The sequence below is a fragment of the Pelobates fuscus genome, chromosome 5 (assembly GCF_036172605.1).
Source record: "Pelobates fuscus isolate aPelFus1 chromosome 5, aPelFus1.pri, whole genome shotgun sequence".
NCBI classification, from domain to species: Eukaryota; Metazoa; Chordata; class Amphibia; order Anura; family Pelobatidae; genus Pelobates; species Pelobates fuscus.
The window spans coordinates 231,783,401-231,806,614 of NC_086321.1; the positions used below are offsets into that span (position 1 = coordinate 231,783,401).

The window sequence follows — 23,214 nt, forward strand, 5'->3', positions numbered from 1 at the left end:
CCACCTAAGTTGAAAGGGAAGGGTTAAAAGGAAAAGTTTTTTCCCCATGCAGTGATTAACACTTTATTACAGGCCAAAAAGTGTTCCACTTCCACAACATATTATAGAGTTTGTGATGTTTTTTCCACATGGGCAATGTCTAAACAGATAGACATTCAGAGACCTTCTAATAAAGATATTCTGGATTTCTTGCAATCAAGATAAAGGTCTGAGTTACAATACCTTGAAGGTACATATATCTGCTCTTTTGGCACTGACTGACCATAAATGGGTCTTTGAAACGGATGTAGCAAGATTCATGACAGCAGTCTTAAAGATAAATCCGTTGGTTCTAAAAGCTCCCAAATCTCATCCTTTCAAACAATAAGAATTGGTTTCACCTCATCTTCTCACCATAAAGACAGTCCTTCTTGTGGCCTTAGCTTCTGGAAAAAGAGTATCAGAACGACATGCTTTATCTGCTAAAGAGCCGTTCACAGTCTTCCACAAAGATAGAGTGATCTTAAGGTTCCCGAATTCCGACCAAAAGTAACTTCATCATTCCACATAAATGAAGAAATAGTGCTCCTAGCATTGATATTACCTGTCCTGATGAATGCTCCATGTTGGAGCTGAAACGTTGATATTTTATATGGAATAAATAAAAGCTACATTTTACTGCTTCAACCAAGTCCCAGGAGTGCGATTGATTCTACACCCTTATCTACCTTTGCCACAACCAGAACCGGGCACTACAAAAGTATTTTTGGAGCGCATGCATTACCGTGATTGGTCTAGACGTACTGCTGTTCGGGTTCGTGCAGTCACTTGCGGGTATCCAGCGTGAGAGCCTGATCGCGGCACTAAGGTCCTTCTGACACCTTCGGTCTAGCTTATACTATCGCCTAGCTGCTCCACAACAGTGAGTTTACAGATGGGTACAATAGTACACCGTCTGTATCATACTAGGGAACAGCAGACTCTCCTGGGTCCCCAGCACCGAGGCATAAGTAATTCCCACAGGGGTCACGGAGGTTATGGGGTCCCCGCAGGAAGGGCTGCATATCTGCATCACCCTAGTTGTGTGCCGCGTTCGGTACGGTTTCATAAGGAGAGGTTACGGGTTTTGGTTTCTGGCCGTCGGCCATTCAAAACCGGGTTATGCTCCCTCCACAGACACCGGCTTCTATTGCTGTCGGTTCAAAGCAAACACACATATTAACAAGCAATAATTACCAATGCCAAATTTCCTGTAAGCATGATAAGAGTCAGAATCGTTCTACCAGCTGACTAATTTCTGATACATGATACCAATCAGGTTTTAGGTTGCACATTTCATTTTACTGTTCACTCTCTGCCTGCCTCTTTCCATCAGGCGGACAGAGGGTCTAGCATGCTGATAGGAAGTGCCACTCTCATAACTATTAGCCACTCCTGGTGACACAAGAGATACACACTATACAGGGAGTGCAGAATTATTAGGCAAATTAGTATTTTGACCACATCATCCTCTTTATGCATGTTGTCTTACTCCAAGCTGTATAGGCTCGAAAGCCTACTACCAATTAAGCATATTAGGTGATGTGCATCTCTGTAATGAGAAGGGGTGTGGTCTAATGACATCAACACCCTATATCAGGTGTGCATAATTATTAGGCAACTTCCTTTCCTTTGGCAAAATGGGTCAAAAGAAGGACTTGACAGGCTCAGAAAAGTCAAACATAGTGAGATATCTTGCAGAGGGATGCAGCGCTCTTAAAATTGCAAAGCTTCTGAAGCGTGATAATCGAACAATCAAGCGTTTCATTCAAAATAGTCAACAGGGTCGCAAGAAGCGTGTGGCGAAACCAAGGCGCAAAATAACTGCCCATGAACTGAGAAAAGTCAAGCGTGCAGCTGCCAAGATGCCACTTGCCACCAGTTTGGCCATATTTCAGAGCTGCAACATCACTGGAGTGCCCAAAAGCACAAGGTGTGCAATACTCAGAGACATGGCCAAGGTAAGAAAGGCTGAAAGGCGACCACCACTGAACAAGACACACAAGCTGAAACGTCAAGACTGGGCCAAGAAATATCTCAAGACTGATTTTTCTAAGGTTTTATGGACTGATGAAATGAGAGTGAGTCTTGATGGGCCAGATGGATGGGCCCGTGGCTGGCTTGGTAAAGGGCAGAGAGCTCCAGTCCGACTCAGACGCCAGCAAGGTGGAGGTGGAGTACTAGTTTGGGCTGGTATCATCAAAGATGAGCTTGTGGGGCCTTTTCGGGTTGAGGATGGAGTCAAGCTCAACTCCCAGTCCTACTGCCAGTTTCTGGAAGACACCTTCTTCAAGCAGTGGTACAGGAAGAAGTCTGCATCCTTCAAGAAAAACATGATTTTCATGCAGGACAATGCTCCATCACACGCGTCCAAGTACTCCACAACGTGGCTGGCAAGAAAGGGTATAAAAGAAGAAAATCTAATGACATGGTCTCCTTGTTCACCTGATCTGAACCCCATTGAGAACCTGTGGTCCATCATCAAATGTGAGATTTACAAGGAGGGAAAACAGTACACCTCTCTGAACAGTGTCTGGGAGGCTGTGGTTGCTGCTGCACGCAATGTTGATGGTGAACAGATCAAAACACTGACAGAATCCATGGATGGCAGGCTTTTGAGTGTCCTTGCAAAGAAAGGTGGCTATATTGGTCACTGATTTGTTTTTGTTATGTTTTTGAATGTCAGAAATGTATATTTGTGAATGTTGAGATGTTATATTGGTTTCACTGGTAAAAATAAATAATTGAAATGGGTATATATTTGTTTTTTGTTAAGTTGCCTAATAATTATGCACAGTAATAGTCACCTGCACACACAGATATCCCCCTAAAATAGCTATAACTAAAAACAAACTAAAAACTACTTCCAAAAATATTCAGCTTTGATATTAATGAGTTTTTTGGGTTCATTGAGAACATGGTTGTTGTTCAACAATAAAATTAATCCTCAAAAATACAACTTGCCTAATAATTCTGCACTCCCTGTAATCTTGAGACAGGGAGAGGCACAATGGTCCATACATGGATAGTAGATATATTTTGCTATGTGTGATGTACATATATACAATATGTGTTACTGGTTTTATGAGTGTATGCATTATAAAGCAGCTATGACACTGCTATTGATAATTGTGGATAGTTTTCCCTCGAGTGCTATGTATGCGTCCTGCGCTAACAAACCTCTTTTATAGGTGGGTTCAGGTTCTCTAGATGGTTATCAGGTTACAGAGCAGCATATCGCCACCGGTGACCTTGTTACATGCATTTGCAAATAAGGGGCATTTGTCTGTCACTTAATATTTGTCATTTGATCTCTAGGTCAGTTTTGCATGATTCATTGACCAAATCAGAGGTCTCAAGTGTTGTGTCTACTTATCGGTACGTGCATCAAGTTACGTTTAAGCATTTCTTATTTAATATTTTTTATTGCAACATCACTTATCAGGAGCATAAGTGTACGCAAAGATCAAGACTGTACTGATTAGGTAGTTAATGAACCACATTGACACATTTGGCATATGTTACAGATTCAAGACCCCAAGCTTAGACAAGCTTGACTCATCAACACCTCGTCCCTAATTCAAGCTAAGACAAGCTTGACATGTCTCCTTAAAGTCATAGGTAGGTAGGCGGTAGTCGATTCAGGACTACGTAGGGTTGTATCACATACATACATTTATTGTTATTTATATAGCGCCATCAAATTCCGCAGCGCTTAACAATGGGTGGACAAATAGACATGTAGTTGTAACCAGACAAGTTGGACACACAGGAACAGAGGAGTTGAGGGCCCTGCTCAATGAGCTTACATGCTAGAGGGAGTGGGGTAAAATGACCCCCTTCCTTCTATTGTTTTGTTCACCTTGTTGTTTAGGCCTCCCTTCTTAGCAAGAAGCTCAGACTACCGCAGTTCAGATACTCAAGCAGATACTTGACCGGCAGGTACGTTGCTCCCGCTCCATTTGTAAGGATTAAGATTAATAAGGTAGCTGGCTGAATAGGGTCGTGTAGAGGCCAATTAGGTCATTTTGTCCATGCACTCTTCTCCATAGATATAGTGGTACCGCAAGGCCAGCACCCATCCTCCACACAAGAGGTAATATGCCCCACGGGCCAAAGCATAACTAGCCGCCTCGCGTGTTGCATAGAAAGGGCCTCACTCGTCACACCCTCCTCACCCCAGTTGATTATACGTTCACCGAGAGGCCAACACCCCGCAAGATACCCCTCGCGCCAATCCATAGGTAGAGTCTCTCAAGCCACTTGGCAACTAGTTGTAGCGGTACTTACCCTTTCCAGGGGCCGGCCGGGGTCCTCTGTTCAAGCCGCGCGCGGCTCATCTGACGGCTGCAACAAGAAGGTGGGCAGTGACCGCGAGAAGCGGTCACGTGTCCCGCCTGACTTTAAAAGCGCGCTGCGGGTCTCGGACGCGCTTTTAAAGGGAAAGTGAGAGCCTAAATTGGCAAATTGGCATACACTTACCTTTTGGGGGCGTGGATGTGACAGGGGCCAATCAAAATAGTTGTTAAGGCATATATACTCACATTTTTCCCTTAGTTCCTTGCCCTATCGTGGTTTCTGTTTCAGTTCCCTTTAGCGCTTGTTGTGTTCAGTTGTGTTCATTCGTACTTGACCGTGGGTTTGTTTCTGACTACGTTTTCTCTTTATCCTTATCTGTTCTGTTTGCCGGCTTGCTGTTTACTGTGTACCAGATCCCGGCTAGTCCTAGTTTACGCTGTCTCTTTGTGCCCTTCACCTCGGATCGTTCCTGACTCTGTACTCCTCTCATATACGTCGAGTCCGGCCATTCTAAGGTCCGGTAGACGTATATCGCCTCTGTATTGTCTTCTGTTGAGTTGAATCCTGCGTGTTGCGGTATATTTTTGTTACACTAGTAGTGACTCACTTGTCACCAACGTAGTGAATTTTTTCGCCTCTTGGCACTAGGTAACATGCCAGTATATGTGCTCAGTCCTAAGCGTAGGATTCCTATATTTCAGTATGTCCCAGGTACCAGACGACGGAGATGCTATCTCAATCCCCAGTACTCCAGCCAGGACCGCTACCCCCACACGCAAGGTTGACACCGGTAGCTTTAAAAGGACATCCTGAAGGGCAAAGACTTTAATCTCGTCTCTCTTCTGATTGCCTCCCAGGATGTCATAGAGAATCACTCTTACTAATACGGGGATATCTCTGTGGTCCTGAAGGGTAGAGACCCGAGACTCCGTAAAAAAACTATCAATTCCAGACTTTGTGATTGGTTTCGAGATTTACAGGGATGTGCTATGTTCAGTTTACCCTCATAGAAGAGAGGAGCTGGACCTCTATATGCACAAGCTGGTGGATCTGGGCAACAAATACGGTGGTACATCTTTTTATGACTACCATCGTTCATTTGCAACGAAGGTGTTGGCAGCTCTGGCCCAGTACAATGTAAGGATGGATTGGAGCCAACTGGACACGGAGCTGTTCCTCAGACACTTCGCTTGGCAGCTTGTGCAATATGTGCAGCAACCACGCATGCGGCTTAATCTCTGACCGGTTTCACGTGACACTACCCCAGCCGCTGCCATCCCAGGCACTACAAGGGTAGAAAAGCAAGCTAGGGATAAACTTGGACGTCCGATTGTTTACCTAGGCAAGTCCCAAATTTGCAATAACTTTATTGTAGGGGCTTGAGCATATAGTGCCTGTCGACTATTACATGTATGCTCTCTGTCAGGATTACAGTATGATCCAGCACGTAGAATTTTGTAACACAGAGGACTGATAGGTAACGTATACCGGACCTTAGAATGGCCGGACTAATGTACTAATGTACCAAAGAATATCAAACAACAAAAAGGACAGATGTGGTCAGATTCAAGAAATCAAATGAAACTAACCGCATCTCTGGAAATAACTATAGCGGCAGTGTCTAGGATTATAATGCTGGCTGTCGGTAACAGGTGTAGCTGTGAACCGCTAAGGGTGTCACTATAGACCCATGAGCAGAAAAAATGCTATTAAATACCAAAATGAAGTATATACAAAAAGTTACTGCTAAATGCAAAAAATAAATAAAGTATATACAGTGGTACTAGGATTCCACGCCTGTCAATAGAAGGATATGTATAGGTAGGGATATAATGAGCCAAATGGCAACAGCAACTCACCCCTAATTATCAGCTTTAATATAGTGCACTATAAGGAGATGAGAAAAATCCCCAAGTCCCAACCATAAATACCTCCTATAGAGATAGTAGTAGATACAGGGTAAACAGAGGCTCCAAATGAGGCTAGTACAGGGGTGAAGGGAGATTGAGGAGGGTATGCAGTGTTAATAGCAGTCAAATTCGGACTGCTAGTTTTAAATTTAAACAACCTCTCTCCCTGTAAATCCTGTACAAAAAGGATTATAGGTCCCCAAATCACAACCATAAATACCTCTTACAAAAAAATACTAATGAGAGGTAACAGGTGTAGCTGTGAACCGCTAAGGGTGTCACTATAGACCCATGAGCAGAAAAAATGCTACTAAATACCAAAATGAAGTATATACAAAAAGTTACTGCTAAATGCAAAAAATAATAAATAAAGTATATACAGTGGTACTAGGATTCCACGCCTGTCAATAGAAGGATATGTATAGGTAGGGATATAATGAGCCAAATGGCAACAGCAACTCACCCCTAATTATCAGCTTTAATATAGTGCACTATAAGGAGATGAGAAAAATCCCCAAGTCCCAACCATAAATACCTCCTATAGAGATAGTAGTAGATACAGGGTAAACAGAGGCTCCAAATGAGGCTAGTACAGGGGTGAAGGGAGATTGAGGAGGGTATGCAGTGTTAATAGCAGTCAAATTCGGACTGCTAGTTTTAAATTTAAACAACCTCTCTCCCTGTAAATCCTGTACAAAAAGGATTATAGGTCCCCAAATCACAACCATAAATACCTCTTACAAAAAAATACTAATGATAGATACAGAGTAGACAGAGGCTCCAATTGGAGCTAGTACAGAGGTAAAGGGAGATTGAGGACGGTAGACAGTCATAATAACAGTCAAATTCGGACTGCTGGTTTAATTTATAAAGCCTCTCTCCCTGTTAATCTAGCTAGACAGGCATAGAAAAGAAAGAGTAAATCAAATATACATTAAGTGATTAACATGGTGCTAAAACCACCAGTGCCCAGTGCTCATATCCGTGATATGAGGAAAAAACAAATTGCCCAACGTACGTTTCGGTGCTAAAAAGGAGCACCTTCGTCAGGGGCTAACATTAGACTGTTAATGAGTCTCTTTTATATGTGATGTGCCAGGAGGCATGAGTACCTTTGACCAATAGGAGCAGGGGGAGTGTGATATCAGCTGTACTACATTCACTCTAATCTCCAGGGTAACATGAGATGTTATTGGGGGCGGGGCTTGATGCCGGTCACATGGTCCGACGTGTCAGACCCTATCCATCTGAAGTTAGTGGGCGGGTCGTGAGATGAGATGGGCCGGCCAAACCCCCATTTAACCCCATATATACTGTGACAGCTCTAAAAACTCACAAACCCTGGATGTAAAACACTGCAGAAATGCAGAAAATGAATGTTCCGATATATCCGGACCTGGTACAGTCAATTCTGCATCCCTATGGTCCTATGTAAGGTATTCATGACAAAAAATTAATAATAAAGATGAAAAACATGACAGAGTAAAAAATAAAAAATAAATAAGTAAAGAAATATATACAAATCTACACTAAACACTACACGCTATATTACAAAATGTACAAGTGTATCAGGCAAAAATAAGCTTAATTAGATATAAATTGCAAATATGTCAGAGATCAATGGGGGTGTGGGGACATAGTATCCAGTCTGTTGCACTCAATCTTCGATGAAGGGTGTGTATGAAAAACCCTCGTTGAGTCCAGATGGTGACAATGTTTTAAGTTTATAAATCCAAAAACTCTCCCTTTGGAGTAGTTTTTTGTCTAAATCTCCCCTTCTTGGACCCAGGGTGACACTTTCAATTCCGCAAAATCTTATCCCCTCAGAAGACCCCCCATGATGGAGTTTCAAATGTTTTGAAACTGGGGTGTCAATTAATCTTTTTGGGTTAATAGAGGTCACGTGCTCCCTTATCCTCAGTTTAAACATACGGGAAGTTTTTCCCACGTATAATTTGTTGCATGAGCATGAGAGTAGGTATACAAGACCTTTAGATTGGCAATTGAAAAAGTGGCGAACTTTAAATTCTTGTGTCCCTAGGGAGTCTGGAAAGGTTTTCGAAGGACGGCGTATGAATTTGCACGCCTTACACTTTCCACATTGATATGTGCCTAGGACTGGAGACTTTAACCAAGAAATTTTCTGGGTGTTCGATTTCAGGTGACTTGGGACTAGGATGTCCCTAATGTTTCGTCCTCTGCGTGCTGTTACAGACGCCTTAGTTGTGATCACCTTCTGTAGGTGTGGGTCTTGGTGCAATAGGGGCCAGTATCTATCCAGGATACTCATAATTTGATGCCAGCCTGCATCATAATTCCCTATGCATCTTATGGTTTCTTGATTAGACTGGACGTTTTTATCAGTTAGGAGGTCTTTACGGTCTACCAACAGTGCACGTTTATATGCGGATTTAAGGCATCTGTTTGGGTATCCTTTTTGTTTAAATTGAAGCTGTAAGGTTTTTGCCTTCAATTTAAAATCTTCTATAGTGGTGCAGTTGCGTCTTAAACGCAAATACTGCCCTATTGGGATACCTTTTTTAAGGGAGGGTGGATGGTGACTTGTCCACTCCAATAAGCTGTTGGTTGACGTGGGTTTCCGGAAGAGGGTAGATGTGAGTACCCCCTTGTCTGACAGACAGATAGTTAAATCAAGAAAATTGATTTGGTTACCACCTAACTCACTTGTCAGTCTCAGATTGATGGAGTTAGAGTTCAGAATGTTTACAAATTCTAGAAAGAGGTCAGGGGTGTCTGTCCATATGATCAACACATCGTCGATGTAGCGTTTCCATATTTTTATACACTTAGTGTATTTTGTCATGTGTTCATTAAATACCATTGTACTCTCCCACCACCCCAGGTGGAGGTTAGCATATGAGGGGGCACAAGCCGTCCCCATAGCAGTGCCTCTCACCTGGTGGTAGTGTTTACCCTGGAAGATAAAATAGTTATGTGTCAGAATGAAGGACATCAAGTCTTGGACCAGTTCATTATGTCTAAGTGAGACAGGAGGTTTGCTATCAAGTATTGCTCTAAGATGTCTTAGACCCACCTCGTGTGGTATTGAGCTGTAAAGGCTCTCCACGTCGAGACTACACAAAATAGCGTGGCCATTGATCTTAATTCCTTCGATGGTATTTAAAGTATGCTTGGTGTCCCTTAGATGTGAGGGGAGTTCAAACACTACTTTTCTTAATATCTGATCCACATATAAACTTATATTCTGGGTCAGATTACCTCTGCCAGAGACAATGGGTCGTCCCATTGTCTCTGGCAGAGGTAATCTGACCCAGAATATAAGTTTATATGTGGATCAGATATTAAGAAAAGTAGTGTTTGAACTCCCCTCACATCTAAGGGACACCAAGCATACTTTAAATACCATCGAAGGAATTAAGATCAATGGCCACGCTATTTTGTGTAGTCTCGACGTGGAGAGCCTTTACAGCTCAATACCACACGAGGTGGGTCTAAGACATCTTAGAGCAATACTTGATAGCAAACCTCCTGTCTCACTTAGACATAATGAACTGGTCCAAGACTTGATGTCCTTCATTCTGACACATAACTATTTTATCTTCCAGGGTAAACACTACCACCAGGTGAGAGGCACTGCTATGGGGACGGCTTGTGCCCCCTCATATGCTAACCTCCACCTGGGGTGGTGGGAGAGTACAATGGTATTTAATGAACACATGACAAAATACACTAAGTGTATAAAAATATGGAAACGCTACATCGACGATGTGTTGATCATATGGACAGACACCCCTGACCTCTTTCTAGAATTTGTAAACATTCTGAACTCTAACTCCATCAATCTGAGACTGACAAGTGAGTTAGGTGGTAACCAAATCAATTTTCTTGATTTAACTATCTGTCTGTCAGACAAGGGGGTACTCACATCTACCCTCTTCCGGAAACCCACGTCAACCAACAGCTTATTGGAGTGGACAAGTCACCATCCACCCTCCCTTAAAAAAGGTATCCCAATAGGGCAGTATTTGCGTTTAAGACGCAACTGCACCACTATAGAAGATTTTAAATTGAAGGCAAAAACCTTACAGCTTCAATTTAAACAAAAAGGATACCCAAACAGATGCCTTAAATCCGCATATAAACGTGCACTGTTGGTAGACCGTAAAGACCTCCTAACTGATAAAAACGTCCAGTCTAATCAAGAAACCATAAGATGCATAGGGAATTATGATGCAGGCTGGCATCAAATTATGAGTATCCTGGATAGATACTGGCCCCTATTGCACCAAGACCCACACCTACAGAAGGTGATCACAACTAAGGCGTCTGTAACAGCACGCAGAGGACGAAACATTAGGGACATCCTAGTCCCAAGTCACCTGAAATCGAACACCCAGAAAATTTCTTGGTTAAAGTCTCCAGTCCTAGGCACATATCAATGTGGAAAGTGTAAGGCGTGCAAATTCATACGCCGTCCTTCGAAAACCTTTCCAGACTCCCTAGGGACACAAGAATTTAAAGTTCGCCACTTTTTCAATTGCCAATCTAAAGGTCTTGTATACCTACTCTCATGCTCATGCAACAAATTATACGTGGGAAAAACTTCCCGTATGTTTAAACTGAGGATAAGGGAGCACGTGACCTCTATTAACCCAAAAAGATTAATTGACACCCCAGTTTCAAAACATTTGAAACTCCATCATGGGGGGTCTTCTGAGGGGATAAGATTTTGCGGAATTGAAAGTGTCACCCTGGGTCCAAGAAGGGGAGATTTAGACAAAAAACTACTCCAAAGGGAGAGTTTTTGGATTTATAAACTTAAAACATTGTCACCATCTGGACTCAACGAGGGTTTTTCATACACACCCTTCATCGAAGATTGAGTGCAACAGACTGGATACTATGTCCCCACACCCCCATTGATCTCTGACATATTTGCAATTTATATCTAATTAAGCTTATTTTTGCCTGATACACTTGTACATTTTGTAATATAGCGTGTAGTGTTTAGTGTAGATTTGTATATATTTCTTTACTTATTTATTTTTTATTTTTTACTCTGTCATGTTTTTCATCTTTATTATTAATTTTTTGTCATGAATACCTTACATAGGACCATAGGGATGCAGAATTGACTGTACCAGGTCCGGATATATCGGAACATTCATTTTCTGCATTTCTGCAGTGTTTTACATCCAGGGTTTGTGAGTTTTTAGAGCTGTCACAGTATATATGGGGTTAAATGGGGGTTTGGCCGGCCCATCTCATCTCACGACCCGCCCACTAACTTCAGATGGATAGGGTCTGACACGTCGGACCATGTGACCGGCATCAAGCCCCGCCCCCAATAACATCTCATGTTACCCTGGAGATTAGAGTGAATGTAGTACAGCTGATATCACACTCCCCCTGCTCCTATTGGTCAAAGGTACTCATGCCTCCTGGCACATCACATATAAAAGAGACTCATTAACAGTCTAATGTTAGCCCCTGACGAAGGTGCTCCTTTTTAGCACCGAAACGTACGTTGGGCAATTTGTTTTTTCCTCATATCACGGATATGAGCACTGGGCACTGGTGGTTTTAGCACCATGTTAATCACTTAATGTATATTTGATTTACTCTTTCTTTTCTATGCCTGTCTAGCTAGATTAACAGGGAGAGAGGCTTTATAAATTAAACCAGCAGTCCGAATTTGACTGTTATTATGACTGTCTACCGTCCTCAATCTCCCTTTACCTCTGTACTAGCTCCAATTGGAGCCTCTGTCTACTCTGTATCTATCATTAGTATTTTTTTGTAAGAGGTATTTATGGTTGTGATTTGGGGACCTATAATCCTTTTTGTACAGGATTTACAGGGAGAGAGGTTGTTTAAATTTAAAACTAGCAGTCCGAATTTGACTGCTATTAACACTGCATACCCTCCTCAATCTCCCTTCACCCCTGTACTAGCCTCATTTGGAGCCTCTGTTTACCCTGTATCTACTACTATCTCTATAGGAGGTATTTATGGTTGGGACTTGGGGATTTTTCTCATCTCCTTATAGTGCACTATATTAAAGCTGATAATTAGGGGTGAGTTGCTGTTGCCATTTGGCTCATTATATCCCTACCTATACATATCCTTCTATTGACAGGCGTGGAATCCTAGTACCACTGTATATACTTTATTTATTATTTTTTGCATTTAGCAGTAACTTTTTGTATATACTTCATTTTGGTATTTAGTAGCATTTTTTCTGCTCATGGGTCTATAGTGACACCCTTAGCGGTTCACAGCTACACCTGTTACCTCTCATTAGTATTTTTTTGTAAGAGGTATTTATGGTTGTGATTTGGGGACCTATAATCCTTTTTGTACAGGATTTACAGGGAGAGAGGTTGTTTAAATTTAAAACTAGCAGTCCGAATTTGACTGCTATTAACACTGCATACCCTCCTCAATCTCCCTTCACCCCTGTACTAGCCTCATTTGGAGCCTCTGTTTACCCTGTATCTACTACTATCTCTATAGGAGGTATTTATGGTTGGGACTTGGGGATTTTTCTCATCTCCTTATAGTGCACTATATTAAAGCTGATAATTAGGGGTGAGTTGCTGTTGCCATTTGGCTCATTATATCCCTACCTATACATATCCTTCTATTGACAGGCGTGGAATCCTAGTACCACTGTATATACTTTATTTATTTTTTGCATTTAGCAGTAACTTTTTGTATATACTTCATTTTGGTATTTAATAGCATTTTTTCTGCTCATGGGTCTATAGTGACACCCTTAGCGGTTCACAGCTACACCTGTTACCGACAGCCAGCATTATAATCCTAGACACTGCCGCTATAGTTATTTCCAGAGATGCGGTTAGTTTCATTTGATTTCTTGAATCTGACCACATCTGTCCTTTTTGTTGTTTGATTTTGTATATATGGGGTTATGCCCCTTCTTGAGACATCTGGAGTCTCTAATTGGTACACCAGTCTCTGAGTAGACACTCGGCATTACTTCCTCGGGTTATCCGGGGTTGTCGGCACAGGTGTACACCCAGAGACACTGAACTTTTTGTTCTCTGTTTTCCTGTACCAAAGAATAGTCCGGAATAGCCGAGGTCAAGGGACACAGAAAGAGACACAGCGATAAGAAAAAGCCAGGGGTCAGGGATGCCAGAAAACAGGGAAGTCAAAATCAATGCTAAAGTCAAAATACCAGAATAAATAACGCGCTCTCGGACAACCACAAAGGAAACCACGACAGAGCCCAGAGCAAGAGGAGAACTGGGCCTAAATACCCCGCCTGTGGATCTGATTGGTTGTAACCGGCCTTTGACCCCAAAGGCAGTTAGCAGGTTCCTATTTGCATGATTGCTGCTCAACACAAACCCTTCTGTGGATTGATTGCTGCTCGGCACAACTTTTCCTGTCAGGACAGTAATGTTGCTCGGCACAACTTTTCCTGTCAGAACAGTAAATGCCATTAATCACATTTTTATGTGAGACTCATCGTTTCAGGGCACAAGCAAAAGCCATGTGCCCAAATAAAATACATCTGAATCCTTATTTGACCTCAGCTAATATTGGCGTTCTAGCATAGCTACTGTCTGTGAGGATATTTATGGGGTGATAAATATTAAAAATAATGTTTTAATAAAAATTATCAAAAATTCATTTAATATTTTTTATTATATCAAAAATTTATATATTGGCGCTGTCTCCCCGATTAACTATATGAAGCTGAGAATTACCCACTATTTTAATTCTCTTATATCCTAGAGGAAGTTTCACCAGAAGATTTTTATTTCACACATTAATCACAAATTAACTATAAAAATATAATTTATTGTGACAATAATAATAAAAATATATGTAACATGCGTGACAATAATCAATGAATATTTTGTTATAACATAAGTATATAATATGGCAGTGGTTTAACACAACATAGACAGCGAAAAGCAACAGTGATATTCGACAGTAATATGCAGTTTAAGATTTACGATAGAAACCAAATTCACATAGAAGACAGAACTTCACAGAACACAGCAACTCTTTCACTGCTGGCTACAATCCTCGTAGGCAAGATCATTCACCATTCCTAGGACCATCCATTAAGAATAATTCTAACCAGATTTTACATTTGCAGTATTTTAACTTTCCTAATTAAGATTCACTATTTCTAAATTACATAAGCGGATACATTTGGATAATTCCCTGGTATTCAATTTTTAAAGTTAAAAGTAATATAGTGTTCATTGGTCCATATGCAGGAATGGAATTAGGAATATATATTAACGAGTCATGACTCCTTAATTGTTGGAATCACCAGCTTTTATCCAAGTATATTCTGCTTTTTTAGTAAAATCAATTAGTTTAATTTAATTGAATAAAACCAGCATAATTACCAGTTAGGTTGTAGATTTTCTATCAGATGTGTAGCTATGTCCTAGGAATTTCGAATGCAAGTATGATGAAAATTGTGGAAAATAGAAAAGTTTTCAGAGTTCTGAATTTGTGTTAGTTGGAAAAGAAAATACTAAGAATTATATGTGTCCAAGAGAGTGTTTGAGAGTCTGGAAGTGGGAGCCTTGAGTCCAGTCCAAGAGTCAGAATATATCCTCTCTTCCCTTTGTCCTTACTTTTCTTTTTTTGGTTTTTATACTTTATTTATGTGTGACCGTCTCGTCACATTCACAACACACAATGCACGATACACATTCAATACAATTCCATGAAATCAGCATTACATTTGAAATATGTTGGAGTATTGCTCTGTATTCCATAACATTGCTGCTGCTCCGGCAATCAAGACATCATATTTTTACATACCTTTTAACTTATGAAACATTAACATGTAACTATTAACCAAGTTACTCTTAAGTTGTGGTACCTCTTACGTTGTGTTATGTAATTATTTGTTACTAAAGTGCCCCGGTTAGAGTCATGACGCGCATCTCGTATGTTGTAGTGGGATCCTAGTCCCACACCTGGGCTTGCACATTTACTTTATGTGCTTTATCTTGTCAAGACTGTTCCCGGGGTAAGTAAAGGGTAGAAGAGAAGAATGATGTAGAGTGAGAGAAGAGAAGTAGAATATTACAGAAAAAGGGCTACAGGACCCCCAGGCATAGCAGGGAGGGCACCGCAGGGAGGGGTGGGGGGCGGAGACACCATCAGGCCGACAGGGCCCGAGGATGCGCATTGGTTCGCTATCCTCTCCCAGTCCTCTTTTTTTAATCTGCAAGGGATTTTTTGGGGTTTAGGAATTTTTGGACCTATCGAGTCTCGTCTATTACGTCCATCTCAGTCTTATGTGGCTGTAACATTTACCAGGTCGCTATTTGCCCATGGTTCCCATAGTTTATCGAATTTAGTCATTGATCCCGGTACCCGGGCCGTTAAGCTTTCCATAAGGTAGACCTCTTTTATATTAGAGAGTACTGTCTTCGACAATGGTCTGTCGACCTGTAGCCACGACTGTGCTAGTGCTCTCCTAGCTGCTAAGGTCACTTTGTGGATCAGTTTTTGTTCTCTTTTCGTACAGTCCTCTAAGGGTCTGTTAGATCTCCAAGGCCTTAAGTCAGGTGTTTTGTGGAAAATCCAGGAGAATATAGTATGTATCTCTTTCCAGAATGGTTGTATCTTGGGGCAGTCCCACCACATGTGGAGGTACATGCCTCGAAGGCCGCAACCTCTCCAGCAGTCATTGTTTGGCGTCTGTTTCATTTGATATGGTTTGGCTGAGGTGGTGTACCGGATTGTTCCTGCAGAGATACACATATGTCCTTACTTTTTAAAGGGGAAAATTCTCTGCCCGTCACTAGTTGATAGGACCAATAGGGAACTGTGGGTGTGTCTTCCCTACAGACTATCATCTAGATTTTGGTCAGTAGGTGGCGCAATTACATCACCAAAAATTCTTGTCAGGGGGTCCATTTACCTTTTTGTATAATGGGTTAACTGTAATTTTTTATGCTTTTTACGTCATTTATGTTATCTCTTATGGCTGCTATACATCACAGAACCTGTCAACTTCAAAGACTTTGGTTCACTCTTACCCAGTCTGAGTGTCTGCAATTTTGGTCGTAAAATTAGATTTGACACCTCCTAACCTTAATTTCACCCTTTCTCTTACAATGGAACTACTAATGTTCTGTTAATTTTTTTTAGAAAGTAAAATTAATTACTTAGTGTTATCTGTCATTTGGTGTCTAGTTTTCTTCTGTGAAACTGTGTTTAAGATTATTTATACTCCACTAACATTAGTAAATAATATGATATTTCTTCACTGATATTATTTCAGGCGTTCAGAAGGTCCCTACCTACCGCTTCACTACTGGCCACGACAACACCACTGCTCCAAGATCTAATTATGGATTAGAAGAATTACTACACTGTAGCAAAGTTTTGACAAAACTTGCCCTATCCAAAAGCATGCATAGTGCATATGACAGGGCATTTTGACAGAACACCACCTGGCCAACTGGTTTGACGTAACAACCCTGATGGCTTTCGCCACTTTTTGCCACCTCAAGTTGAAGCTATCACATAACACCATTAATTTATACCTGACAGGCATTCAACACCACATGTTCTCAGCTTTTCCCAACAATCCAAGCTTCCTCACAACCTACCCCATCAAGACTATCCAAGGCCAACGGTCCTACCCCACAACGTAGATTACCAATTGACATTCAATTGTTGAAACTTATGTCAGACTTACTGGATACAGCACCATTCAAACCTCTTACTAACTCCATCATCAAAACAGCCATATACTTGGTTTTCTATGGCTTTCTCAGACCACGAGAATTCACTCTTAAGGGATCACATAATGGTCAAGGTTGCCTTTGCACCTCATACCTCAACAAACAACAAGACCATTATGTTCTGAGCCTACCCACGACTAAAACTAGTCAGATGGGTCAGCCCGTTCATATCCCTTACTACTCCACCGACAATTTATGGTGCCCAGTAAAAGTTTTCGATGCATACCTTCTTTCTGTACCTGTCACTTCACGGTGCTATCCTCACCACTTCTAAGTTTATGGTGTATGTACGCCTATTGTTGACATGACTCGGCTTGATCGCCAACAAATATTCTGGACACCTATTTAGGATATGGGCAGCATCTACAGCCTCAAGCCAAGACATCCCAGTCCATGTTATCAAAACATTAGGTCGCTGGAAATCATCAGCTTATGTAACCCAACCGGTACAGGAAATACGAAGGGTGCATATGTATGTACTGTAACGGACCGTTTCAGCATAAAAGGGAAAAAATGCGTTTAGGTGATAATCCCCTTTTCCATAGACCAGCAGCTACCATAAGCACCAACTTCCCGAACTCCCAAACTGCACGAATTCACCAACTCTCGAACAGCAGACACACGAACCCTGGAAGCAGCCGAACAGGAAAAGCAATATGGACAGCTTACACTCCTGGCAGTCGGCATACAGTCCCCTTCCCCCCAAGAAAGAGACACACTCCAGCTTCAGGGTTAAACAGCAACTCCTTTACTCAGGGCTACCTGCCCAGTATTTATGCAGGTCTCCCACCTGGTGGACACTCCCCTAGGGGACCAAATGGAAGACTGTAACAAAGGACAGACATAAACCAATTACAGACACACAGCAGTAAACATTCCCACAATGCATCCTGGTTTCCTCTCTTCTGCCCTGGAGATAATTTGTAGAGGTAATCCAATTACCTCCCAGGACAAAGACAAGACTCCATTACACATGTGGGGATCTAAATACAGTATTATGCTTTAAAATATATAAAGTCACTTTTATTCCACCCAACACAGACATGTTACATATCCCCAGATAGCTCAGGTCTGGGTGCACATTATTAAGTGACTGGCACCCAGACTACACGAATACAGTTTAATCGCCATGGAGCCAAAGTCTTTAATCACACAAATAGGCTCCATGGTATAGCTATCTGGGTTACTACAATTCCCATAGAAATACCGAATTCCAGTGTTCGGTTAACCTTGTACGATAGGACCCAGGCGACAGACGGCTCAGCGATGTTCGTGCAATTAAGTGTCCGTTTATAGTTCCATAGAATCCTCGCCGAACACCGCTGGTCTTTCGCACGATTAAAATGGCCACTACCTCGTGGTCGGCAAACGAACAAAGGCCACCCAGCGTTCATCAATTAAGCTGCGGTTAACCGCAGCTTCTGGGCGGTTAATTGACGGCACACTCCATCTCCTAGGTGGTCCCTCATACGGTAGTTTGTTCGGTAGCTGGAATCTACCGAACACCCCGGCTGAAAGGCACGAATATGCCTTTCTGCAGGTAAAATAAAGCTTTTTAAAGTCTGGTCCATAGTCCAAAGGAAGCAGGCGAGCAACCAGGCTTCTCCAGCTCATAGTGGCGAGGTTGGTTTCGCCACACTTCTCCCCTTTACCAACTAGACTAACAGGGTACCTGACCTCCTGCCGGTCAGTGCCCTGGTTAGTCCAGCAACCCACCCACAAAACACAACTATTAGTACAGCCCCCCCACAATAACTGGGTACTACACCTGAAAAAATTACAAACTTGTCCAGGTCCAGGTGTCTCACCATGACTGTGTGGGGAACAGTTAGGCTGCCTTGGTGGGTTGCTGAGGGGGCAGAAACCAGCGGTATTCTGTCCTGGTGCCAGCACTACCACGGAAGTAGTCTGGTTGGAGCCTGGTTGCGGGAGACTGACTGTCTCCCCTTTAGGTGCATAGCTCGGCTGCCGGAGGGGGAGACCGACTGTCTCCCCTTTGGATACATCGCTCTGTGGCTGGGGGACAGGACCGACCGTCCCTACCCCTTGGGCTGTAAGTACAGAGACTACGGTCCCATCTGCACAGTCGTGGGGCTTAACATCTCCCCTTGGTGGGTTAGGCTGCCGCTGGAGAGAGGGTGTAACAAGCTCCTCCCTCTGGACGGTAAACTGCCGCTGGGGAGAGGGGGTAGCAGGCTCCTCTCCCTGCCACTCTCTCTGCTGGTGGAAAGGGGGACCAGCTGTCTCCCCTTTCATTCTCTTGTCCGGCTGCTGGGGTGCGAGACTGACTGTCTCTGCTCCCGGCAGGACACACTGCCGCTGGGGAGGATGGACGACACCATCAGCTCCCTGGGGTACACACTGCCGCTGGGGAGGAAGGGCGACACCTTCTGCTCCCTGGGACACACACTGCCGCTGGGGGGGAAGGACTGCACCTTCTGCTCCCTGGGACAGACACTGCCGCTGGGGAGGATGGACGACACCATCAGCTCCCTGGGACACACACTGCCGCTGGGGAGGGAGGACGCTGCTCTCCTCTCCCTTCGCTTCACACTGCCTTCTTGGCATATCACTTTGCTGCTGGGGGGCAGGAACAACAACCTCTGCCCCCTGTAACTCAGCCTGCCGCTGGGGAGGAAGGACTGCACCTTCGGCTCCCTGGGACACACACGGCTGCTGGGGAGGATGGACGACACCATCAGCTCCCTGGGGCACACACGGCCGCTGGGGAGGGAGGACGCTGCTCTCCTCTCCCTTCACTTCACACTGCCTTCTTGGCATCTCACTTTGCTGCTGGGGGGCAGGAACAACAACCTCTGCCCCCTGTAACTCAGCCTGCCGCTGGGGAGGAAGGACTGCACCTTCGGCTCCCTTGGACACACACGGCTGCTGGGGAGGATGGACGACACCATCAGCTCCCTGGGCCACACATTGCCGCTGGGGAGGGGGGTCTGCAAACCCCCTGGCCCGCTCTGATTCCCACGGCAAGTACTCTCGCACTGCTTGCTTCACACGCTGCACTCTATATTCTGAGGGGTTGGGTCCGCATAAAGCCAGTATCTTGGTGACCTCTCTGTCATACGCCTCTTGAGTGTAGCTGGGTGCCATGCTTGCTCTGCTGCAGTTGGTTCCTTGTAGATAGGGGCGCTGTACGGGTACTGGCGTTGACTTAACTTTGTAATCCAGGAATGGTGTTGTCTGTAGCTGTCCCTCTGGTTGTAGGAACGAACTCACCGCTTGCCACCAATTGTAACGGACCGTTTCAGCATAAAAGGGAAAAAATGCGTTTAGGTGATAATCCCCTTTTCCATAGACCAGCAGCTACCATAAGCACCAACTTCCCGAACTCCCAAACTGCACGAATTCACCAACTCTCGAACAGCAGACACACGAACCCTGGAAGCAGCCGAACAGGAAAAGCAATATGGACAGCTTACACTCCTGGCAGTCGGCATACAGTCCCCTTCCCCCCAAGAAAGAGACACACTCCAGCTTTAGGGTTAAACAGCAACTCCTTTACTCAGGGCTACCTGCCCAGTATTTATGCAGGTCTCCCACCTGGTGGACACTCCCCTAGGGGACCAAATGGAAGACTGTAACAAAGGACAGACATAAACCAATTACAGACACACAGCAGTAAACATTCCCACAATGCATCCTGGTTTCCTCTCTTCTGCCCTGGAGATAATTTGTAGAGGTAATCCAATTACCTCCCAGGACAAAGACAAGACTCCATTACACATGTGGGGATCTAAATACAGTATTATGCTTTAAAATATATAAAGTCACTTTTATTCCACCCAACACAGACATGTTACATATCCCCAGATAGCTCAGGTCTGGGTGCACATTATTAAGTGACTGGCACCCAGACTACAAGAATACAGTTTAATCGCCATGGAGCCAAAGTCTTTAATCACACAAATAGGCTCCATGGTATAGCTATCTGGGTTACTACAATTCCCATAGAAATACCGAATTCCAGTGTTCGGTTAACCTTGTACGATAGGACCCAGGCGACAGACGGCTCAGCGGTGTTCGTGCAATTAAGTGTCCGTTTATAGTTCCATAGAATCCTCGCCGAACACCGCTGGTCTTTCGCACGATTAAAATGGCCGCTACCTCGTGGTCGGCAAACGAACAAAGGCCACCCAGCGTTCATCAATTAAGCTGCGGTTAACCGCAGCTTCTGGGCGGTTAATTGACGGCACACTCCATCTCCTAGGTGGTCCCTCATACGGTAGTTTGTTCGGTAGCTGGAATCTACCGAACACCCCGGCTGAAAGGCACGAATATGCCTTTCTGCAGGTAAAATAAAGCTTTTTAAAGTCTGGTCCATAGTCCAAAGGAAGCAGGCGAGCAACCAGGCTTCTCCAGCTCATAGTGGCGAGGTTGGTTTCGCCACATGTACCATAACATGTTGTTTCGTAATAAATATCTTTTGAGCAAAATTGGTTTTCCTTTTTGCCCACTTTATTTACAGACCTACCACCTACGTCTGTATCGGCACACCTCAACCGACTTATTAAAGGTAGATGACTTTATCTCAATTCATTTCATAACTGAGATGGCCTCGAACACAAATTGGAAGGCATGGCCTGAAGTTGTGGGAGGGGCTATGAGCCTTTAAAAGGGACCTCCCCACATTACCGTGATTGGTCCAGACGTACTGCAGGCCCACCCTCCTCTCCCTCTATTCAACTTTATCCAAGGTAGGCCCACTTTATTTACAGGCCTACCACCTATGTCGGTATCGGCACACCTCAACCGACCTTGCTTATTAAAGGTAAATTACTTTATCTCAATTCATTTCATAACTGGGATGGCCCTGAACACACACACATATATATATATATATATATATATATATATATATATATATATATCTCAAATCCAAATGGTTATTATTATTATTATTGCCATTTATATAGCGCCAACAGATTCCGTAGCGCTTTACAATATTATGAGAAGGGGATTTTACTATAAATAGACAATTACAAAAAAAAACTTACGGGAACAATAGGTTGAAGAGGACCCTGCTCAATCGAGCGTACATTCTATAGGTTATGGTGGATTTATATATACACAAAAATAAGAGATATAAAATAGATGTTTATTTATCACCAGTATATAGAGGTAAGGGTTACTGCAGTACCGAGAGAAAATCAGAATACAAACTTTTCCTATTGTGCTGCTGACACCTCCCTCTGCAGCTCCAAGCAGGGTAAAATAATGCACAAAAATAGAAAAAATGAGCGCAGTGCAAACAATTGCAAATGTGCACACCAAGTGCTACAAAAAGATTTATTTACCAAGGTACAAAGTTTTGGGTCATCCCCTTTATCAATGCATGTCCTTAATAAAGGGGATAGCCTGAATTGTTTGTACCTTATGTCCTTGTAAATAAATCTTTTTGTAGCACTTGCTGTGCACATTAGCAATTGTTTGTGCTGCCCTCATGTTTCTATTTTTGCAAGATATTTTTTATATATATATATATATTTTTTAAATAAAAAATAATATTTTTTGAAGTGTATCCAAAACTATTAAATTATTTGGTAAGCTTATACAACTATATTCAATTGTGTCCATATTGTGGAAGCTTCCCCACTGTAACTTGCTCTGGTATTAGTCAAACTCGAAGGTTCCTTGCTTCAGCTTCGTCTTCCAACATTGCCACCAAGGAAAGTAGAACTTTTTTAACCCTTCTGTATCTCCCCCAGGGCCGCCAGCAGAAATTTTGGGGCCCCTAACTCAGCTCAGGGTCTGGGGCCCGCCTCCAATCCCGCCCATAGGGTCCGCCTCCAAATCCCGCCCACAGGAATACACACACAGACACAAAAACACACACTGATACAAAAGGACACAGACACACACACACACACAAAGATACATACTAACAGACACACATACTGAAACAGAAATACACGCATATAGGCATACGTACTGACACACACATACTGAGACATACACACATATACAGACACACAGGCATACATAGTGACAGATAGACACATACTAACATACATACAGACACACATGCATGAGGACTTGCACATACATACACCGACATTACATACATACACACAGACATACTGACATACACACATACATACTGACATACACACATACATTCTGACATACACACAGACATACTGACATACACACAGACATACTGACATACACACAGACATACTGACATACACACAGACATACCTTTTTTGCAGGTGGAAGGCTGTGGCTGA

General features: G+C 43.1%; 1 protein-coding gene across 2 annotated transcripts in view; it reads left to right on the forward strand.

Moving 5' to 3' along the window:
• The window catches only part of KDM4C (lysine demethylase 4C), a 585,611-nt gene that overhangs the window by 417,405 nt on the left and 144,992 nt on the right, over positions 1 to 23,214 (forward strand). The gene's annotated exons all lie outside the window — the stretch shown is intronic.